This window comes from Rhea americana, unplaced genomic scaffold, assembly GCF_003343005.1.
Source record: "Rhea americana isolate MKP2758 unplaced genomic scaffold, rheAme1 scaffold_73, whole genome shotgun sequence".
NCBI classification, from domain to species: domain Eukaryota; kingdom Metazoa; phylum Chordata; class Aves; order Rheiformes; family Rheidae; genus Rhea; species Rhea americana.
The window spans coordinates 506,166-530,433 of NW_028186901.1; the positions used below are offsets into that span (position 1 = coordinate 506,166).

General features: G+C 41.8%; 1 protein-coding gene across 1 annotated transcript in view; it reads right to left on the reverse strand.

Moving 5' to 3' along the window:
• Positions 1 to 10,613: 10,613 nt before the first annotated feature.
• The window catches only part of CELF4 (CUGBP Elav-like family member 4), a 710,880-nt gene continuing 697,225 nt past the window's right edge, over positions 10,614 to 24,268 (reverse strand). The window contains exon 13 of the mRNA XM_085321945.1: positions 10,614 to 10,717. The gene's annotated coding sequence lies outside the window, so the exon portion shown is untranslated. The remainder of the gene's footprint in view (positions 10,718 to 24,268) is intronic.

Here is a 24,268-nt window from a genome sequence, read left to right on the forward strand (position 1 = left end):
GCCCTACGCTGGACTCTCTCCAGTAGCTCTGTGTCTCTCTTGTCCTGGGGAGCCCAGAACTGGACACAGKACTTGAGATGAGGCCTTGCTAGGGCTGAGTAGAGGGGCAGGATCACCTCCCTCGACCTGCTGGCAACACTCTTCCCAATGCACCCCAGGAGACCATTGGCCTTCTTGGCCACAAGGGCACATTGCTGGCTCATGGTCAACCTGTCATCCACCAGCACTCCCAGGTCTTTCTCTGCAGAGCTGCTCTGCAGAAGGTCAGTAGCATATTTCCTCTATAGCTTTCACCTGAAGTTATCAAAATAGGCAAGTCAGTATTTTAACGAGTTAGCTGGGCAATGAACTCACCTTTGTACTTTTAAAATTTTCACTTATGAGCCTCAAAGCCAATATGAGGTAATAGTATATGTCATTTCACAAATGGGCGAAGTGAAGTGATGTAACCCAGAAGCGGTGAGGAGAAACACTACCATGCACTAACCACTGGTCCATACACTTCTCTGAAGATGGCATGTGGCTTGGTAACTGTCCAGCACCACCATCTGCAGAGACTGAAACTCAATTGCTGTTAACGAGAATGAAATTATGGCAATATTAGCGTAATTGAAATGAGAAGAATCCTAGTTCAAAGATGATTGATGCCCACAGAAAGCTTTGGATGGCGGTAGAGAAGGAAGGTCCAAGAGTGTTGGCTCAGACTTTATTTACCTACAATTTCCCCAGGTACAGGAGAAAATGTTCTCAAAAAAAAAAAAAAAAAGAAAAGAAAAGAAAAGAAAAAGGTTTAATATGGCTACTGACTGGTATTAAATAAATGATGCATGTTGGCAGAGCGATAGATGAGAATAGTGAAAAACACATTGTGAAAGGAACCAGAAGAATTGCTGTCATAAATCTCCCCAAACTATTCTAGTCAGAGAGAGGCTAAAAACTAAGTAGGTTACAGGGACTATAAGGAAAGGGGCTTTAGAAGAAACTCATTGCTCTGTAGATTCATTGACACAAGTTTTGCCCATGTGTCCTGCCTCTTATACGAGGAGCAATGGTTGGCCAGGGAAAGGAAAGGGATGTGAAGGCATGAAATTGCAACTTGGGTTGTTGGGCTTTGGGGTTTTATTTTTTATTTGAGGCAGGTTAAAGGAGCTCCAGGTGTTCTCTCTAGAAAAAAAGAGATTAGAAGGCAACATTAATCAAGTTTACAACATATTCAAATGAGGAGATAAAGAGGAGAGAAAAAAAAAACCCTGAAATGTTTTTCTAATGAATGCATATTTTTTTAGCTGAGGAATTCACAGGGGTCGACATGGAAAAAGACATATATATATGCAAAACTAGGGTTAGAAGACAAACTGGGATTATTTGCAAAGCTCATAAATAATTTAACTGTTGGAAGAAAAATGCATCTTATTACCAAAGGAGTGACTCTAGGCCTGATAAAGTAAAGGGCTAAAGGAGATTTCATACAGAAGAATGAGCACGGCTACTTGTCTGTTACAATGTGTCGTATCAAGCATGGTTATTCTTGAGTAAAAACTGGGCATGTTGGGACAGGATATTCTGGTTTCTTTGACACGCTGAAATACTTGTACGCAGAGCTAAAGGACCTTTATGCTGGAAAGAAATTACAGTTGCTTGTTGACTTTTGTAAGGTGTTAGTGAAAGTAGTTGTAAATATTCCCATTAACTTTTCTGCTGTTGGCCATTGCTGAGTGCTTTTGACAACTCCACTTTTAAATGCCCAGAAGGAGTTTTACAAAGAACTAGTCACTGAAAAAATTCAGGAGCAGAACTACCTTCTTCATCTGCATTTCTAGTTACCATGAAAATTGTGTAACTTCACAGTGACCAGGGCAGGTCATATAAGAGCTTAGTTATCTATTCTGCATGCACAGTTATCCATGCCGTTGTCACACTTACTCAGTCTTCACATCAGTCACTTTGTGCTGTTTAGTCATGCAGTCAAATGGCTAAAGTTCTCAAAGTCCCTGTTCCATATCATTTCTGTTCCTATCAGGTGAGAACAACTAATACCTGCCCCTCTGGCTTGTATTCCAATTTTGTTTTATTGAACTTGAGCTATATTTTCATTGCCTTTGAAGTGACATTTCYGGACAATGAGAGAAGCCAGACTGTGAATCCCGAAGCTTGCTTTCTGTGAACCTATGCAGTCTTCATCTGTGCCCACCAGTGACTTAACACATCTATTGGCTGGCAGTTACCACTGCTCATCGCAAGGAAAAGGTATGGAATAACTGCAGTGCTTGCTCTTTGGTATGCAGAACCTGGCCTCGTGTGCACTCCCTTAGGCTATTTCAAATGTAAGTCCAAAGTGTAGCCAATCATCTGTTTTACTTCCCATTGCACTGAACAGTTACTACATCCCAGCTGAGATTTAGTGGTTTCCATCTGCACTGAGGCAACTTCTAATTTTCTAATTCAGCCACATGTACTGTTTGCCCATAACTGTTATGTCCATCACCTGTGGAACAGACAAGGCTGTGGACTCCAGCTGCCTTGTACTAATCCCTGAGAAGTGAGATCTCACTCGTTATCTTGACTTATTTGCTAAAAGTGCAACAAAAACACTAGGTGGGCTAACAAACAGTGATTTGGACCTATCTATCTGACCTAGGACAAAAGATTTCATAAATGATGGCTTACTGACTAGGTGGATGGCAACAGGGTATCACTAGCAGTCTGATACAGAGGCAAAACAAGGTCCAACCTAACCAYGCTTACTTACCCTCTCACCCTAGCTATCAGCAGTGGCACAGGACTCTGCCTGTGTTCCTTAGCTATTTTCAGTTAATGGGGAGGGAGTGTTCATTTGTATCTGATGGATGAAAACCATTCCCAAAATTCAGCATTTGCAGATATAACCCCTGTATGGATGGAAAAATTCCCTGGTCTCTGATTAAACTGGATCAAGGCTATAAGTCTTTCAAGTAAGTGTGTTGCTTTACTTGGATTTCCTATCTCTAGAAAAATAAAACACCTTAAATGTACAGTGTTTCACCTAAACTCAACTTTCTCCTAGTACTGCAAAAGCTTGCTAGTCAAGCAGAGAAAATATATACTTAGTAAAACTTTAAGATCAGGCTTTTTAGCTGGAAAGCGAAAGGGTATAAATAAGCCAGATATAGGGCAACTTCTGCTTAAACTGCAGAGCTTAATCTGCAGAGCTAGTTCTTTATCTAGTCCTTTATCCTCTTTTGGCCAGAACTGCTATGTGTAACTCAGTCATCAAAACAGGGGTTTCGAAGTTTGCCCACCAAGCCATCTCCTGAATGGGGCACTCAGCTTAAGTGAAGAAAGCTAATAGCTGGTCCCATGCAGAGGGCCAGACTGCTTTTCTCAGGTCCCCATCAATCTCCCTGTCCTGCTCCCTCTTGTAACCTAAACTTAGCTGCTTCCTGCTTATCAGCTAGCAGAGGTATGCACAGTGTCTGAGACCTCATTTGTCTTTGAAGTTGAGGCTGTGGGGTGCAAATGGAAATCGCCTACATGGCTTTTCCTTGGAGTTGGGAGTGTTGGGTCCAGAAACACAAACACCTCTTTATTTGTCATCACTGTCCTGGCAACCAAGCTGAGTTGCTCCCAGAGCCAGCTTTAGCATACGCCTGTGAAATATGACGCAAAACATTACTTGGATGCTTATTTTGTGAAATTCCTGTGCTCCAGTGTGCTATGATGTTCTTAAAGAAGCAGCAGAGGAAACAGCCTTAATGGAAGGAGTTAAATTGAGGAAAAATTAGGCTGATGCTTTTCATATACACTTATATACCTTTAACAGTGGTTGGGGGCTTCTATTGGCTTGGCTTACAAAAGATACTGTTAATGTCTAACATTTGATGACAGATAGTTCACCAACACTGCTAGACCCATTGTCTCACTTGATAGCTCTTTGTTCTAGCTGAAGGAAGGTAATCTTTTCTTGTAGGAGTTGGTAGGAGGATCTGTGTGCAATGTACCTTCTGACAGTCGTTCCAGTTTTGGAGCCTATTCTGTAGTTCACTGAAGTGGAATCCTCTGCCTTGCCCTCTGGGGGAGGGACTCACAAAGTAGACGTTACAATCGTGATGCCGAATTTGTGGGTACTTTGCTGTCTGATGAAATTCACAACACTGAGTTAGACAATCATGTTATTTTTGCAACATGTGGAAAACACAAAACACATAAAAATAGGATTCAGGGGATCAAGCAAACTTGGTGCTGATCCACCTTAAAGGATGAGGAGAGGTTTAGGGTCTCTGTCACTCTGAGAAGGAAAGGCTCCCATTTTTGAGAAGTCATGCTGTAGCTCCCTCTGAGGGGAGTTAACTCACCCACTTGCTAGCAGCCAGCAAATGTGCATGTTTACAACTTTACTTTTTAAAGAGATGAAAGCATAGATTGAACCCAGCAATTCTTACTTTCCAGAAGAGTGCCCTAAGCAACAGATTAAGGTGTACCAGAGAGGCAGGCTGTGTCCCTTTCTCCTGGCAATGTCTGCTCTGTATAATGTGTGGTATGTTTAGGGGAGCTGTGTTAGGAATCTGGGTCTCTTAGGTGAGGTTGTGGTGTTGTTAGCTCTTCATTTCCACTTCTGTTTCCATCTTTTATACAAAGTGAGGTAGATCAAATGAGTGGCGTTGTGTCTCCCTGGAGTACTCTAGGTTTCAGGGGCATCTTCCACTTCATGGGAGATTCAAGGGTCAAGTCCCCAGCATCCAGCCAGAGGAAGAATCTGAACCTGTATTTACCATACCTCATTTAAATGCACAGTGCTCCATGAAGTTCCTGCTCACAGGAAAATGGTATTCTTACCTGTATATATCTAGGCAAGGAACCTCCTTTCTCAGTCTGTGCTTTGCTGGATGTAGCCCTTGCCAAGCTGAAGACTTACCAGGTCAAGACTCAGGATTCAGGATGGAAAGAGCTGGTTTATGAATTCCTTGGTGGGATGACATTTGCTACCAAGGCTTTTCTTGCCACCAGAACCAGTTGTGTGTTTATCAGTGCTAGTGCTAGGCTGGTTCCTCTGTAGAAGTGCGGGCATCTTCAGGGTTGGGTGACCACTAAGAAAGGCCTGCACAATACTAGCCTTAATTGCAAGTGTGTAAAGAGACAGCAGAGTGCCCTCATTCAAGTAATAAATGGAACCCAGGAGTTCTGATTTGGTATCTTCCAAATAGTTTTATTTTGCATATGTTTGCTCAGTTGCAAGTGAGAGGCAAGCTTTGTAACTGAAATCTGAATTAAGGGCTGTTTTCTTGGATGAGTAGGAAGGTAGTACCATTCCAAAAAGCACTTTCAGATATGCAACTGGTTAACTCGAGACTGCCTACTAATATTTCACTGTCTTTGGAGTGTTAGGACAAGCCAGGTATTCTCACATGCGCAGGGAGGTTGGACTAGATGATCTCCAGAGGTCCCGTCCAACCTTACTGATTCTATGACTCAAAATGAGTTTGCTTAGGAACCTTTGTAGGCAACAGTAGCAGCACTTTCTTCTATTGGCCATACTGTACACAAGCTTGCACAAGGTGCTTGGACAGCATTTGCACATCTCACTGAAGCACATAATGATGCATGTTTCCCCGTGTGAGAAAGACCTGTGATGTGTGAGTGGCTTCCTGGGACCACAAGCACAAACATTTGTCATGCTTTTAGACCCATGAAGCAGTCACTGGTGTATTAGGGACAAGGGGAAAAGCTGCTGAAAGATGAGCCAGAGAATTCAAGGTGGAAACATCATCACCTTGCTTCATGAAGGTATTTACAGATGTCCTTTGAAAACTGTTGCCATCCACACCAAATCTGGATGTTTGGGTAACATGAATTTTTCTGTCAGAAGGATTCTGGCCAAATGACACAATGTTAATTACATGAACAGACAGCGGGCGGAGTTGTGTAGACTCATTCAAAACCCAGATTGTTTCTTAATAAATRGATTGTCTTACGGTCAACCATCTGGAGCGGGGATGGGGTGGAAGTGAGGAGGGGAATTGTTTCCTTTTGTGTGTGCTAAGGAAGAGTGACTCTGTGGCTATGTCAAGAAATGCTAATATGGAAACGTGACTCGAGAAAGAGATTCACTGTTGTCATAGAGGCACAGAAGTTAGATTAGTGACCGGGATGTCTTCATGGGACTCCAAAAAGAGTGAGAGCAAACCATGCCTTGTACTTGTGCTGAAGGTTGCCCCCAGCTATTCAGTGGGGATTGGACTGCAGGCTACTGTAATCACACTGGTGCYAAGGAGCACCTTTGCAAAGGATGGATGTTTGACCTTTAATAAACCTTTAGTTTCAAGTAATGTGGTATAGCAGCTACAAATAAGAGAGAGGAGTCAGCGTCAAATAGCCAATGGCTTTTGAACCTCTATAATAGTATGTTCCTTAGTTTGCAGTATTCTGGAAAATATGGGCAGACAGTTACAGTCTTTCAGGTTGGTTTGGCCTCTCTCTTCATCTTTATTCCTTCAGACTGGATTTAGGCTGGAGCTTTTCTTTGGCTACTTTCCACCCCTTTGATACAGTCCCATGCTAAAACAGGCCCACAGCAAAAAAAGCTCGGTTTTGCTTTACAGCACCTACGGTGTTAAGGGATGAACTTCCTTGGGAAGAAGCATGGAGCTTCCAGATGACAAGCAATTACATCTTAAAACAGGGYTGGTATGTTTGGACAGCCCAGAGAAGACTGTTTAATCAAGCATAAGGCCATGCTTAGGTCTGTGCTTCAGCCTATCCTATTTTAATCTGTGTCTCCACCATAACCAGAGATGAATGCAGCAAGTAAACATCACTTAGCTTAGGTACCAACAGCAATATAAACACAGCAGTACTTTATTCCCCGCCATACCAGTGTAAACTAACCTCCAGCAGGAGGCCTGTGCTCTGGTGCCTGCCTCCTTTTTGGAGAGTGGGTTTGGAGATCTGTCCATTTTGCTCTGTGCAATCTAATGCATGGTGGTGTGCTGGGAGAAGATTGTGGCCCWTGCATGGTCCCTCCATGTTTCAGTGACAGTCCCTGCTGCTCCTGATAGCTGGGGAACTACCATTTCAGTAACCTGAAAATTCTCCATTTCAATAACCCCAACTGGGCCTCTGGGGAGTCAAGTATTTTTAGGAGTACTGACCTGGTCAACATAAATGGCTCTAACAGTGTTTTCTGACCTCCCCCCAGGAGGTGGTTGCTCTCCTGAACTGGGTATTTCATCCTCTGTGTACTGAAGCTACCTGAGACAACACTCTGAAATCTTGTCTCATAGTCATCCAACAACAGCCCCCAGTTTTGTCTAAATGGCTGGGGGTATTGCCAGCTGGAAGCCCCAGAGATGCAGCTGCTTACTTAGACTGTATGGCCACGTCCTCACGGGTAAACCTGGATGTAACTCACAGTGCCAAACGCACTGCAGAAAACTAGCTCCTGCTCAGGAAGGGGGAAGGATGGGCCCCAGGGAGCTTGGATATGAAGAGGTACAGCTGGAGGCACAATATGGGAGACGGACAGCCCCAGAAGTGGGGAGGGAAATGGGCAATATCTTTTAGTGCTACCTTTGCTGTGCCACAACTAACTGTGGGAAATTAAGACTTCCCTATTTGTTGTGAGTTTTTTGCTCTTAGAAGGGCCTTCAATGATCTTCATTAGCTCCCCCTAATTCTCAAACTGGCCCAGTTCAGAGGACAAGTGGTTGTTCTAAGCTAGAGGAAAGGATATGTCTCTATTTGTCCCCTAAGTTCCTGCAACTCGGTGCAGGCAGCTGGATGAGTTTTGCAGCAGCAACCTCTCCTCACTGGAGACCTAGTCCTTGTTTTTCTAGCTCTGTGACATTTGAAGCCAATCTCTACATCTTTGGCCTACTTAACCCTCCACAGATTATCTTCTGTGGTGAAGGCAAAGTGGAGGTTGATGTATGTGCCCCTCTGTATTTGCCTTTACCTTCAGATAAAAAGAAAATACTGACCATATTCCCTCCTTGTATTCTTCACCTGATTTACATTTCATTTATTTCTATAGTCCTGAACAGACACTAGTAACTCATAATAGTAATAATAGGAGTTTCTACTAACAGAACTCCTTCCATCTGTAGAGTTCACGTTATGGACAAGCACCATTAGTCCTATTTAGAGATGGATTTAGCTGGTGCAACTTGYCCAAATGCAGAGGGCCCTGTGAGAATCAGGAAGGAAATGCAAAGTCTCCTGATTTCRGCCCCATGCTCAGTTGATCTTGTACTGCCATTTCAAGGAAAAATTAATTCAAAAGACTAGATGTGAGGGATGCTCAGGAAGAAATGGAACCTCATCTCTAGAGACTGCTGAATTTCACTRGATTGTCCCAAAGCAGCAAAAGGAGCAATGTCCTGAGCTTTGGCCTCTATACTTACCAGCATGAAAAAAACCATGAGCGTGAAATCAAACAACAGGCTTCAAATGGGAGCTACAATGACTCTAATTTGTATGTGCTGTTATTTGATCTTCTAACCTACTAGGTTTAAGGTAAACCACAGTGGAATATCAAGCAGACGTTAAATGAAACAGTGTCATTAATTCAATCCAATGAGATATGTTTTATATAACAAAGGGATTTGTTCTGATACTCAAACAATGTATATTAATGAAAGAGTTGAAATAGATTCATTTTGTTCTCAAAGCAAACACATTAAGGAAAGCCATCAAGAAGTAAAGAACATGGCATTTTTTTTTAAACTGTGCTTTATTTAGGGCTAAGCTGGAAAGCGTCATTCAATAATTACAGAAGATTACAAGGAGTTTTAGGGAATTGAGAGTGAAAGAGCAGTTGTATGGAACTGCAGCTGCGTTACACATCTGTATGTCCTAGCTGTGGGCTCAGTCTGGCTGTCCTTACTCAGGCAAAACACCCACTACAACCCAGTGGGAGTTGTGCCAGAGTAAGGACTGTAAGATCAGGCCCAATAGGGAATTAAAAAAACAAAAACAGAAMCAAAAAAGAACCAAGAGAAAGGAAGAAAGAAGTTTAAGATCAAGATAAAAAATACTAAGAAAAACAAACAAAACCATTAAAACAGAGTAAAACTGAATGAAGAATCAGAAACAATTATCACACTGCTCAGTCAATGCAAACAAGTGTGAGAATGATGTAAATCAAGTTTTAAGACTGTGAAAATAAATTATAATAAATATGATATACTTTAAAATATATGTGTTCTTAAATAATTCATTGTTTTTTCTGAGTCAGATTTTTTAAAGCAATGTCTTATTTTTTAACTGCTCTAAAGTCATTTACCAAAGATAAATATCGTGCTTTCATTAAATAGTTTTCCTTGTTTTTTCTCTATCATTACAATTAAAAGTCCTACAAAATATGCAAATTTATTTACAGAAAAACAGAGCCAGCATCTTTTTTTTTTAAACATCCCCCTGTTTTTCAAAATTCCTTGTAAACAGTTTCAGAAATTCTTCAAAGAGATTGTTTTTTATGTTTTTTTTTGTTTTTATTTTTTTATGTTATTTTTTTTCTTTTTTAAGATTAAGGTTCTAGGCTAACCCCTTGCCCTGAAGGTTTCTAGAGCAAATATGGAAGCTACTGAAGCATAGGATGATGGGAATTTTGCGGACAGCAGATCATGAAGACATGAAGCGTTTAGCTGTGTTTTGTTGTTCAAGTTAGAACTAACGTCTGATAAAAAGACAGCTGTTTTGTTTCCCATTTGCATTGTCTACAGAATCGAGTTTTGTTTTGTTTATTTTTTTAATAGCTGGAATGCTTGCAGTTAAAAAAGCTGCCAAAATAGCCATTTCTCTCCTTTTTCTCCTCGATAAATAACAGCATCCAACAGCAATTGGCAGAGAGTAGGAATTTATGCTCAATCTAAACTCTACAAAAATTACAGTTCTACAACATCTTTGTTTTTAGCATTAACGCTAACTTCTATGTAGTATTATTTTTTTTTGCTTTTTTCTTTTTTATGTTGTCTAATTTTTTCTATTATATAGGTATTTTAAACTTTCTTTTTTTAAATTCTGTACAACTATTAGGATTTTAAATGGGGAGAGTTAGAAGCATTTACAAACCTTTTGTGTTTTCCACTTTAATATCAACCATCTTTCCTTTCTCTTCTCTATGCCTTTTTATGTATTTATTTATGTATTTATTTATTTACTTTTTTGCTTTTCATAGATATCCATCTTACCTGCCTTTAACAGCGCGATCCTTACGTATTATACAGAAAACCATATGAAAGCTTCATAGACTCTAATTAATGTATAACCAAAGAACCTCCCAAAGTATCAAAGAACTATTATCTTGCCGTTTTAAAAGCATTTAAGCATTTTTTTTTAATTTTTACATATTTCATATAATCGCTCTCAAAAACTGTTTTAGGAACAGCTCAGAGAAAAGGAAAGAACTTCCATATTTTACATACAGCTACAAGTCTGCGGTAAAAAGTTTTGTCCTTTGGTCCCTATATAGCTAAGGAATGACAGATAAAGATGCTCAGTGACTGTTACCATGGGTCACGCATGGTAACCGCATCCTTGGTGGCAAACAGGCACTCCTTTGTCAGCATCCAGGTTTGCATCTCCTGTTTGAAGAAAAGCCGCTGTGGTGATATCAGTGTCTCTTCAGAAATCCTGGTTGATCTGGTTCCTGTTCTGATTTTACTTATGTGTTTGTTTGTTTGTTTCAAGCGCATGTCCTTCGAAGTCAGCAGATGTGATACTTTTCTTGAAGAAATGTTACAGTCTAAACAATCAAAGAGAGAATAAGTCTGAAGTCTTCAGCTTGATTGATATTTGCTGATATGTCAAAGGTGTAATCCAACAGTTCCCTTTTTTTTAATATATATATATTTTTTTTGTCTAAATGTGGCCCATTCAGCTGCTGCCCTAAAAAATGAAGAAGATCATTGCAAATTAAATCAAAAAGGGGAGGGGGAAGTAGGGAAGGAGGGGTAACTTGGGAGGGGGGTAAAAAGACCTAAAAAATGAAATAAAATTAAAAACAAGCCTGTCCTTTTGGGCCCGATCCTGCTCCTGTTGAAAGTAAATGCGTGTTTTCTTCTCCCCTTCAATTGGGACAGGATGGGGCTTCTGGTTTGGTGTTTGGATTTTTTGAGGTATTGGCTCTGATTCTGCTCCCACTCACGTCAACAGAAAGATTCCCCTTGACTTCAGTGAGAACTGGATCAAACCCAAAGTGAGCAAGGTAGTCACGATCATGATAGAGAAAAAATGCAATTGTTCCTAATAATAATAACAGTAGCAAATCAAATTAGTAGTGATGTATGTCTATAGAAATGCATATCACTATATCTGTACGGATAGCTACATTGTAAATTATTTTTAAGTGCAACTCTACAATGCCAGATCACAATCTTGCTTGGTGAGCTTTGGTAGCGTGAAAGGCATTGAGAAAGAATTATTCTACATTTTAATGAGGTGCCATCTATGACAGTGTATGAGGTTTCTGTGGAGATACAGCTGCCAATAACATCTACTCCTTTGTGAATGTCAGGAAGTAAGACTTTGAACAGGCAATTTACAGAAGGTTAAATAAAAAAAAAAAAGACTTGGAATAAACTTTTTTTTTTGCAAAAAAAATGTAAAGCTAACATTTCTTAAATAAAAAAGTTATTTAAAAAAATGTAATCATGATCCGACTAGGCTTGACATTTAAGTAGGATGCTTAATCATTAAGGATTAGCTCTTATCTCTTTCTAGCAAGCAGGTTCTTCTTATACAGTCGGTGATTTATTACATCAAGAAACTTAGCAACTGCAAAAGGTCCACTCTGGTGGAAAAGTGTCATGCGGAATATCAATCCATGCTGGCAGGTTTTCACACTGTTGGTTCAACAAACAGCAAACCGTACACAGCAGTCTAAACAATTACAACACCAAAAATAATAATAGAATAAAAAAAATAAAAAAACACTCGTCAAGGACCCTTTTTCAGTTGTAAACAAAAAGATGCATTTTGCTTTTTGATCTGGATGGGTTTTATCCCCACTCAAAACAATCCCTCCCTCCCCTTGAGCAATTAATTTTGGCTGGAGTTGCTGTAATGCAGAACCTTAGAATTAGAGTTCTTGAAAAGGCATACAATGAGGCTTTTCTTGGGGTTGTTTTTTTGGATTGCTATAGTTTTCAAACTACTGATACTATCATTACTTTTTTTTTWWWAATTTTTGGAGAGTGATTTGAAATATCCTAAGGGGAAAAAAAAGGTGTCAATTGAAAAAGGCCCCCAATTCTCCGGAAAAAAAATAAAATCACAAGATTTTCAGTGCAAAAAAATTAACCACGCATTTTTTTCTCTCTTTTTTTTCCAAATTATCTGTACAGTTATAACAATCCCATTTTTTCTAAAGAATTAGGAATCCATCTTTTTTTTTTCCTTCTATGTGACATCTAGAGAAGCATAAAACGCTGACGAGAAATCAAACGACAAATAAAGAAACCACTGCAAGCACCAAAAACGAAACGAAAATGAGCACAGCAAAAAATTGTGGCAGCACAAAGTCAAAAAAGGCACATGTGATCATGACTGGCCAATCATCAACTGATACAACATCCAAGAAAAATGCTTCAATCACGGCACCTGCACGAAACTTGACGGCATGTCATGCAACCAATTCTTAGCTTGTTACATGACGCCATCATGTCACACTTTCAACTTCGAGTTGATTTGAACTTACGGCCTGGGGGACTGTATTCTCCACTTTCATGTCATTACGTGAACTTTTTTCCTAGCTCAGCGCGAGACTGTGGTGGATTTGACTGGCTCTTGGTTGGTTTTGTTGGAATTTGATTGAATGACAAAAGAAGAAAAGATTTTTTTTATATATATATATATATTTATATATAGTGTGGAAAAAGGGAAAGGTGGGGAAAGAAGATATATATAAAAATAATAAAAAAAAGTTACAAACACAGTATCAGTCAAAAAGCTCTAATGAATATACTTGCCATTAAACTATAGAAAATGAAACAAGAAAGAAAGCAAAAAAAACAAACCAAATAGAAAGAAAAGAAAGAAAGGAAGGAAGAAAAGAAAGAAGAAAAAAAAAAAAAAGGATGGAGGAGGCCTAGCCAGAGACACACACGTAAAACACACACTTAAATGTAGACACACGGTCAACAGTGAACAGTAACGGAACATTATGCAGCAGCTGTTGAAGAGAGCATGCACTGAATGAATGAGAGCAGACACAGATCGGTTTGCAAAGTCTGGAAAATAAATACATTTGCTGCTAACCAGGATGCTTTCGTTAGCACCAGCCTCTCCCACACCCCCCCCCACCCTCCTGGGCTAGCCAGGTCCTCCAGGAGCCGTTCCATTTCCTTGGAGGGGCTCTGGAGCAGCTACTGCTCTAATTCGATAACATCCCAGAAAGTTAGAAGTCATGGGGACTAAGAGCTGCTCTGCTTTGGCAATTGAGAAGAAGAAAAAAGAAAAAAAAAAAAAAAGAGAGAGAGAGAGCAACTACTGATTGCTGCATGTCCATTTGGTGGTTTATGGTAGGCTCCGAAATGCAGTAATGCTGGTATGGCATGGGAAGCAGACTTGTAGGAGGACTTGGATGATACCATGGTCCCTAAATCAGCATCAGTAAAAGAAGAAAATATCTTTGGCATTTGGCTTTGACCTGAATTATAAAAATGAATGGAAAATAGCAGAGGAGAGGAGAGGAGAAAGAAAAGATGAAAAAAGAAAGAGAAAAAAACAGAAAAGAATAGAATAGAAAAGGAGAAAAGAGGAAAGACAAGAAAACAAAAGAGAAAAGGAAAAAAAAAAAAAAGAGAGAGAAGAGGACAGAGAACTGCCAAGGTCTGGTTGCTACAGTCTTCAAAACACCCTGTTCCTTTCCTATCAAGGAGAATGTCTCTTTCCTGGTCCTGGGAGTTTTGCCTCAATAAACACAAAAATCACTGCACACAGTGATACACTTGTCTCAGTCAGTGGCTATGCGCCCTATTCATCAGATATTGCCTTTCCTTCCCTTTGGCTCATATCCCTCCTGTCTGCCTAGTTCTGAAAAGTCACTGCACACGACTGAAATTTCACCTTGCATTTAGGTGTCACAAGAATATTGTTGGCAGTTCTCATCCTGAAATCATGCATGATGGCTAGAGAAAATTTTTTCTTTGGATTTTTTTTTGACTGTTCCTATTCTTTCCATGCTGAAATACACATTCTGGCTAGGGAGGTTATGCTCAGCTGACAAGAGATGGTGCAGAACTAAGGCCCTGAACTGAGCACTGGATTCAGCTCCAAACCTGGCCCACAGTTGGCTGCTGTCTTCTTGATCAGATCTAGCTCCTCTTTGATGGCCTTGCCCTGAAGCCTTGCCCTTTGCTTATATTGAAATGTCACCCTGAACTTCCCAGGGTTTGGATGAAGGCAATAGACTAGCATCCTCAGAGCAGATGCAAGATTTGGCTCTACRGTTATTTCTCAAGCCAAATGGGTTCAGAGAGAGAGAAAACTGACTTCATGAAGATGGCTTGGGGTAGAGCTGTTGTCACTTGTGTCCCTGGGTACCCGAGGACGAGCAGCACGAGCCACACAGACCCAGACTATATGTGAGGAAGACAAAAAGGCCTCCAGGATCCCCCTTACCTCCTGGAGCTTTCTGTGCGTATTGTAGCCACAAGAAGAAAAGTTCGGGGAGGAAGCACAGACTGGCAGCAGTGTCATAGCAAGTCTCAGTTCTTTCCTCACCTCAAATGTGCTAGCCAAGGCAGCACTGTGGATTAGGCATTATTTGGAAAAGGGCTGAAATATTTTGCTCCCCTGAACGAAACAAGGAGAGACTTCTGGGGAACAAACAAAATCCTGCTCTATCCCTAGGAAGTGGCAGCAATATACAGCCCTTGTTGGGCTGGCGTATAGGATGGCACCAGCCCTGGAGGGAGGGCAGGCTGTGGCAGTGAGTGGCTGCAGTGAGTTGGCACTGATCCACTACTGAGAGCTAAGGGCTGTGTCTCTAGGTGCCTACCTGTGCCTGGGTGCCTGGTCATGCCAGATAAGGCATCCAAAATGCCCAGCATGGTGTGCACTGTGTATACGTGCTGCTGATTATAGGCTCTGGCACACTCTATGTACGCTAGCTCAAGGCAACCCTGAAGCTGAGGAGAGGCTCTTGAACATAAACTTTTCTGAGGAAATCATTTTCTTTTACTGTTGGAACATGAAGGACCAGATTGATCTGCCAGTGACCACTGGTTGTGGAGTGGGTACTGCCATCCCTCTGCCTATCCTCCACACACACCTTCAGACACTGTGGATGTGACAACATGCACACACACACACATGTACAGATAGATGAAGGATTTGGACTTGCTGAGGGTGAAAGAACCAAAAAGGACAGAAAATGCACTTTAAAATGAAAGTCAGAAGTGGACATCCTGTTTGCTTAACTTGGATCTGTATTTTAAGCACTGAATGAAGCTGTCCTTCAAAAGTAGGTGTACATGTCACCTACTTAGTTGGTGTAGAGGAGGTTTTTTGAAGGTCTCTAGAGGGATATCCTGCCCACATAGCTGACATACCTGAGCATAGGCAAGGTTTGTAATAAGCAGGAATATCTTTAGGTCACTTGATTGATTTAGATGAAACAGGCTTTCTAGTGCACAATCAAGTGAAAAGGGTTTCAGGTCCTAAACCTGCGCAGACAGACATCCCTCTGGAGGGCTAAAAAGGCAAATGCCTTTCTCTGATGATAGGCAAAGAAGTTAGATACCTATCTGTTGAGGACTACTTCATCAGTGGCCTGAAATTCAGAGGCAAGTTAGGTATCTGTGCTARATAGACTGGACACCAGCCAAACTCATGTATTTAAGAAAAGCAATTCACCTTGTTGGGAACAGGTATAAACTTTGKGTATTACTGAAGTAAATTTGTGAATAAAAGTGTTAAAAGTTATGAAGACAAGTATATACAGCCTAGTTCAGAAGTGATACTTTGGCGATAAAGAGGGAGCATATTCTCTGAGCTCTGGGGTTCTGCGCACAAGGATGGATTATGCAAAGTATCTTTGTTGCAGGTAACACTGATCAAGAACTTGCTCCACTGAACAAACCATAGCAAAAACATTCAGTAAATGCCAGTAACCAGGCATCTACTTTGAAGCATCTAAGTGGAGCCAGAGACTGTTCTTGATTGCTGGATGGAAATGCCTTACATCTCTAAGAGTGAGATTCAAGATGCAGATACCTTCACCTAAGCAAATCACCTCAGTCTGGTTTAGTGGAGAGAAACAGGGCTGGAAAGTCTCAAATCACCTCATCCTCAAGGAGCCCTCCAGATTAGGCTAGACAAACCATGGCTGAAAGGAACCTAATGTCTCTCTATTGACTATAAAGATGACCTTGAGTGACTAGCTCAAGACAGTTACACTGTATGTCTCTAACAGAAGAGGAGATGAATCCTAATTGAAGCCTCAGTTAGAACACACACTACTTTAGTTATGTCCTTACAGTGGCTTCCCTACTCTACAGTCCTAATGCTACAAACACCTCTATCACAGGAATGCTTTTAACAGCGGCTTCTGATCAGACTTTGGGGACTGACTCATTTTTTCCCCATGTCGTGAGCCAGAGCAAGATCTACTTTCTCCTGAATCCTTTGGCCTGGACTAGATATAAGCACTTAACTTAGGAGTGTATTTACTCTAGATTCTACATGTCTGCTGACTCCGTTCACCTAAGATGTAAGTAGGCCTTGAAGATGTCTTTCTCTTTTACTCTCCAAACACTAGAAAGAAAATTTAGTAAGTCAGGCTGAGTGAGCAACCCATGGAAAGCTTTAAGGCTACTTTCTTTCACTGCTACCACTAAGAAACAGCACAAGTGGTTTTATCAGAATAAACAGGTTATATCACAATGAAAAGAGACTACAGGATGATGAGAAGATTGAGGCATTTAATGGCAATCTGTGCACATCTTTCATCCCTACTTTCTACATATGGCCCTACTAAAGAGCACCAATGTCCCTGCAACTGGCTCTAATTTTTCAGCTATTCACTTGTATTTTTTTTTATTCTCCATAGATATGAGTCATTGCTGAGACCTGATGGCCATGAATCTGGGGCTCTGTAGATTGTGGACTGCCTGTGGACTAGGCAGTCCCACCAAGCAAGACTGCTGGAGCATTATACAAGGATAGATTTCCCAAAGGACAGAGAAGAGGATGTCAAAGAGGCTTTGGCCCCCCATTTACATCTCCAACCTGATGGGTAATTATTGGCTAAATCCATGTCTGCAAACAGTATGAAGGATTCTGCCCTGTCCACTGCCAGAGGCAATGGCAAATTGCCCCGGTGTCAGTGGGAGAAGATCACTACTCTTGCTACTGAATATTTAAAGTGAAGCTGTTGTGTACAGCAGGATTTTTATCCAACTATACAACAAGCTGTTGAAACAGACAGAGAGGGATGGTCCTTTCCCAAAGACTTTATGAACTGAGAAGGCGCAGTTCTGATCTTCTTTGAAAGCATGCAGTTCCTATACTGTGTGACATTCACCATATAATTAATCTAGGCAACACATCTCATGCTATGCTTGTGCAGCACCTTGCACACACCTCTCAGGGCATCCGATTAATGTCAGACTATGAAAGTATCTGCTAGGCTTACAAATGTAACCCTCTACAGGTGCAAGATTATTCTGTCTTCACACGGCCACAAAGAGAATCGGCCCAACACTGCCTCCCTCACAGTCCACTGAATACGAGGAAAACTCTCCAGCTGCAGCTCTTATTCTTCCACTCCATGACTCTACTGCCTCCTATTTCTCATTTATTTCTACTGTATCCTTCCCCCTAGTCCTTCCTATTCAATTTCCCATGAATCATATTTTCTATCCATTTTTCTGTGTTGTCTTGAAGGCAAGGACCCTCTCCCTGAAGAAATTCTAAGGCCCTTGCTTCTTCCTCTACTGAAGTGACAGCTTCTTATGCCCACAGCTCAGCCTCTGACGCTGGCTTAACATTGCTTATATTCCCACCCCATATGCAGCTTTCCTTAGCTTCATACCATAACCATTACCCTCTGCGTTGGCATGAATGCACATGTGCTTGCAAACCCATCCAAAATTGCAGTCAGGATCCTCTCCTTCTGTGTCTTAGAGGCTGTGTCTGAGCACACCTCTGGCAAGGCAGTGGAGATATTTTTCCTCCAGATGACAGATCTTTACAGCTATTGCCTCTGAGGCTGATCAATATTATTTAAATTCCAACCTGTGTTTTTCTCCCTTGCCTTTCTTCTTGTTTCTATAGCAATTTCTCTCTGTATTTTATGCCTCTGCACCAACTTTCTTCTACTGCTGGAGGGCTCTGCCTTCCCCATCTCAGCACTCCCTCCTCACTGTACCTAGACACCAACATGCACACAGATCTCCCCTTCCCGGCCCCCCTCCCTGCCTGCCTGGTGGAGGGGCAGGAGGGAAGCAGGGCTCTTCGCAGCTGGTTCCATCCCTGCAATGACTGCTGCTGAGGCTGTAGCAGGGAGTCCAAGATTAGAAGCCAGAATGTCTTAGAGTGGGAAGGGCAGTGAAGGGGACTTTGCATCCATGCTGGGATAAAATGAAGCCTGATCATTTATACTAGRAATCAATGCATTTACCTGGACTCTTGGGGTGCTATTTTTAGGAAGCAAAAAATGAATGTTTTTGTCAGATGCTTCAGTTCAAACATCCAAAGGTTAAAAAGGAAATAGATACTATACATGACTGTACATACATGAATATTCACACATATGTAGCACATGTATATAAAGAGGTACTGTATATACATACATATCAACAAATATACATACAYAGACAGAGAAGCTAATGTGTTCTAACAAGATGGGAGTCCAGCATTTTGAATACTAATGTTTTCTGTTTTTTTTTAAGATGCTTGATGTCCCTGCTTCACTTTTCCCATTTATAAATTAAAGGTGACGATAAATATTAGCTCTTAAATTGTAATGCCCTTCTCTCAAATAATCCTATGACTTACTTGCTGTGCAGTGTTGTTACTAGGATTGTTCTCATTTAACTACRTTACATTAAGAGATGGGTGAAAAATTACAACTATTTTCCAGGGAAAACTGTCATTATTTTGGCTTTCTTTCCTGTGAATATCCTAGTTAAAAAACAAACTAAGACTGAGGTGGGGGAGATGRTGAGAGGAAGAGATTAATTTTTGTCTTTTTTAAATCAATCTGAAAACCAGTCCATTCTTAACAGAAATTTAGTGTTTTGAAGGCYAACATTTTTAATCAAGTTGTTTTTTTGTGTTGTTGGCATTTCTTTTTTAATCTACTAGAATGAAAATTTGCTGCAGAAACATCCAGTTTGGTCAAAATGTCACTTTTTGGTCACCCCCTCCTCCCCAAGCCAGTTTGATGAAAAAATGTCAAGCAGCAGTAGCTGTGTCACCTCTGATTTATCTATTTTTCTATAGCCATTAGTCTCAAGCAGCGGACAAAAAAGCATTGCAACGGAACAGCCACTCCTCAAGAAGTCAGCCTGGATGGTCAGAAAATGACACTGGTTCCCTGTACAGTGTTACCTTTCCTTGCTCTGGTGACGCGCAAGTGGGCGCGGTGGGGATTAAAGAGTGGCAAGGATGCCTCAAAGATGATGAGTCCAGGGGTGCCCAGAGGGAGGAGAGCGGGTGTAGGCAGGGACAGCATGGGGTAGGGGCTGCAGGGCAAGTGGGTGCAGCTTCACTGACCACGAGCTTTGCCCGCAAAGGTCAGTGCAATAAACTCACAGGCTGCGGTGGCAAGCAGGACTGCAGTTGAACGTAGGCTGAACATGAGGTGGGAGAGGAAATTAAGCTGTGTGGAAACTACCTTTCAGCACACAATGAAAGGTTCTTTATTACAAGGGGGCCTCAAGGAGTTTGCTATCATCTCCTGAGCATTGCACCAACAGTTTAATTAAAAAAATGTACATGGTTGAAAACCAAGTCTAATTGGGAAGCTGTGAGTGAGCCTCTCTGCCCAGTCTCCACTGTTTCTGTTTTTTTTTCCCTCCACAGATTGACAAGAACTTATCAAAATATTGATGAATCTGATGCTTCACTCTCCCATTCCTGTTGCTGAGGGATAGATAAGGATGCTACACAGACTCCCCCCTTTCCCTTTTTCTGCCAGACAAAGCACCTTGTAGGATGATCTCAAGACCCTTAATCAAGCCCAAATCATTGATCTCAGCAGGCAGGGTTATACTGCCTATGACCTCCAGGTAGGTGAACTGATACAGCTTTCCCAGTGCCTGCCACAAAACATGATAATCCACAGCCATCTGCCATCTGCCAGTTCGTGGGGGAGGAATGTGGTCTGTCTATCCTGAGCCCAGGCTATTCTCTTCATAATGTCAGCTGTGGGCTGAAGACCCATACTAACCACAGAAGGCCTGAACAGCAAAGGAAGGAGCTGGCCTTGTAGAGTAAGGATGTGGTGGTGGGGATGGAGGTGGGGGAACTGATTTGGGAGTCTCCCCAGGACTAGCACAGCAGATAAGGACAGCCTGGGAAGACTGAGAACAGGAAGGAGTTATTAGAGTTAGTGCTTGTGTTGGGTTGCCACCAGCCATGGAGAAGTCATGTCTCCTCCCAGCTGAAATCCCAGGCAGGAGTCCCCAGTAACTGCCATGAGACTGGTGCAGACTCCACCGACAGCAGGAGGCAGGACTAGCCTTGGGAGCTGCATGGCCAGCCCAAGCATGGTGCAGGGGGACCACTCTGATTCYGATGGACCATGCAGGACTGCACAAGTGCTGCAAATACTCATCTGAGCCCTTTCAGTGTCAGTCCCACCCTTGGAAAGCAGCATTTGTGCCCTGCTTTAATCTGCAGCACATCCTGTGTGCAGCATCAGTACTCATGGATTCGCTTCTCTGAGATGGGACCCTTCCCTGGGGGCTGTCTGTCTTCTGCCAAGTCTGTTTAGCACCTTACTTAGCCTCTGTATCCCTCTAAATCAGAATGCAGTCAGGAACACATACTCCCAGTTTGCAACACTCAATTATTGCTTCTGATATTTTATTTTTTTTGCCTGCAGCTTCAAATTACCTTCAAGGTGCACAGTGCAATTAGCTAAAAATATTTCCTGCTTCATTTTAATTGCACTAAAACTCTAATGCACCTCCAGCGAGGAGCAGTAAGATGGAAATTGGTGCCCCAAATATTTCAAATTGATTAAAGCCCAAGATGACTCAATAAGCTTACATAGTTCTATTAATTATTAAATGTTATTAATTTTTTTGTTAAAAAAGCCCTTCCTGAAGCCACATTCTATATGATATTTCTGAAAGAGGATACTTTCACTAAGGAGATGATAACTCTTTCTCAGTTTTAGGAAGATAAGGCAAGAATTCCTCCATATAGTTGGAGCAGTTTCTATCTGAAGAATTCACAGCTCTTGGMAAATTTTAGTATCTCAGAACTTGATTCTGAAAACACTTAAGTACATGACTGATATATGTGACTTATGTATGTGACTCACTTCATTGCTATAGCTGAGGTATTTATATGGTTCTAATTTAGAGCTGGATCACATTTTTGTTCAAAGCCTTTCTTGGTTGAAAAGGAAGGTGATAAGTCAAACACTTTGCTTAAAAAATGATCAACACTTTTTGTCTGAGAAGGAAAAAAGAAGTCCAAAACAGAACAATTMTTTTTTAAAGGCAGTGAGAACCAATGTTCTCATTTCTTCACTCCCAGGATGGTTTGTTCATAGGTTTATTTCAAGGTACTTCAAAAAAGGTATTGAAAATAAACCCCAGATTGGATTTGCCCCCATTCAAGTGTGTGATCATTCTCAGACCTTCAGGTTTCTGGGTCTCTGTCACCTCAGCCACCTTTTGCTGAAGATGCCTATCCCCCTGTGCCTGCAGCGGTGCTGGCTGAGTGCATTATTGCCCCCTAGTCTCCCAATGCTCAAGCCAAGGCTGGACTCCTTCAGAGCTGCTGTTGAGTTTTGCATGGGATCACTCCATGTAACCCATTTTAGTCTAAATGAACCTGTGCATCTTAAATATGAAACAGCAGATTGTTGCTGGTCTAGGTGACTTTAAATACGACAGGAAGCAATTGCAAGAGTCATTCAACTGGCAGCAAGGTGGGGAGAGATGCTGAGCAGCTCGAGGTGGTAGCCCCTCCAGCTGATCTTGCTGCACTGGAAAAGTGCGGTTATGCTGACTTAATGGAAAGCCATGAACTTCAGTGGCATATCCAGTGCTCCAGCCTTTCATCCCAGCCCTGTAATTTCATTTCCTAATGTTAATATTAGTGGTGTCATTCTTCTGGGATTTAAGTGTGTGCAGGATCTCCGACAGCAGAGCTGTTGGAGAAAAATACTGCAGTCATCGGGTCACGAAATTCTGTCTAAGGGACTTAAAAGAAATTTAGAGAGGCTTAATAGCCACACTTTTTATTTCTAAGATTATAACCTGTGTATCTATTTTTGATCTTTTTGTTCTTTTTGTTTTACATTTTCAGTGCCAGCATGACAAAGACATTGTGAAAGGCCACAAGTGGACTTTGCCAGTAAAAGCTTTCACTGGCCAATTTGGCTTAGAGATACTATCCCTAGGGTGCAGCAGGTTCTACTCCAGTCCTCAGGCTCTCAATTGCACTTGCTAGCTATGGGAATGCTAATGTCATCCTGTGTTCTTATGCTACTCCCAGTACCTAAAAGCTGGCCATTTTCTTGAGTGGAGAATGGTGAGGGGGGAAGAGATGAAAATGAAAGCATGTTTCATCCAATGCCATGTTTCATCCATTGCCATCCATTGACTATGAAGGAAAACTGCTTGTGATGATTGAGTCCATGGCAAATGTTAGAAAGACGCTGCCCATCTTTGCAACCCTCTCTTGCTCCCCTGCAGTCTCCAGGGTGAGAACAACCTCTCACCAGCTCTGGAGCAGCTCATGTCTGCAACTGACTCTTACACAATTTTGAGGGAAATTGAAGGTACTCAGCCTGCTGCCAAAGGGCTTATTGAGGAATCACTGAAAAACACCCAGCCCCTCACTGCTGGTGTGCAAGTCCATTCAACTTGTTTGCTCTGAAGCAGAACTCCAGGAAGGCAGGTACTGGCTCCTCCTTTCCCATGGGAATACAGGAGACAGATTAAAGAGAAGGAGGAAAAATCATTTCACAGCTAGTCTGCCCCGAACAAGAAAAGGTTCCTGACATCAACAAACTAATCAACGCTGAAAGCTTATGAGGTCAAGGTTTCCCTTCTCCTCCATTATTCTTCTGATTTTTACTGACTGGCTGGAACTTGAGCACTGTCCTGGCAAGTCTATAAATATAAAAGCCTTTCTTGCTTTCCTCTGGAACACACCAAAGACAATTTGAATACCCATGGGGAGAAGTTAAAACTAAACTAAACCAACACAACACACAAAACCAGTTTGTCCAGCCAATCTTCATATGCAGCCCATAAGTTGCTGCAAGTCAGGCCCAAGAAGCTTGCAGACCCAAGACGTCTCTGCCCAAGGGGAAAAGAGGAAGGGCTGCCTCTGAGAGGACCTAAGAGCGGGCCCTCTGGATTTGGTGTTTCACATGAAGGTTTGAGGTCAGGAATGCTAAACAACTCGCTAAGCTGGCAGTGTGGTACGAGCTGTGTCTTAATCTGGGCAGTATGGCTGATCAGAGCTGAGTTCTGGACAAGGCTGAGTCTGGAGCTATGGCATGGGATGGCTCCTCTGGGCTTCCTTCCCCATGCCTGCTCCATGAAATGCCACTCAGACCCACCACACGGCCATTCGTTTCACAGTCACTAGGGGTTTCCCTGACTTGGCTGCCAAGATCCCAGACTTTGGAGGGTCATTTTTACTAGCTACAACTGAGCATAATACACTCCTGAAGCCAAATAAGGTATGTTTATAAACCCACTTGGGATGGAAGGGAAATGACAGATAGAAAACCTGGTAATATCTTTGTGCGCAGACTGGTGCTGCATTGGAAATGAAGAGGATCCCTGTCCTAAGGCACTTTCCATGTTTTCTGCACTGCAGTGCAAAGAACTACTGCTCACTTCATCTTTCCAGTCCTTGGGCTCTCTGTTGGGCTCTATGGTCCTTCAGTGCATACGATTGCTCTGTGAGAGGCTCTGTTTGGTAGAAAAATGAGAAAGAAAAATGCCCCATTCTCCACTGAGGTCTGACAAACAGGAATCATAGCTGCAGCATAAGCTTCTCTGATGGATTCTGCCTCAGCAAAATGAAATTAAGATTTCAGCAAACAAGCCTTGATTCCATGGTACCAGTAGAACAAATGACATCTGATAAT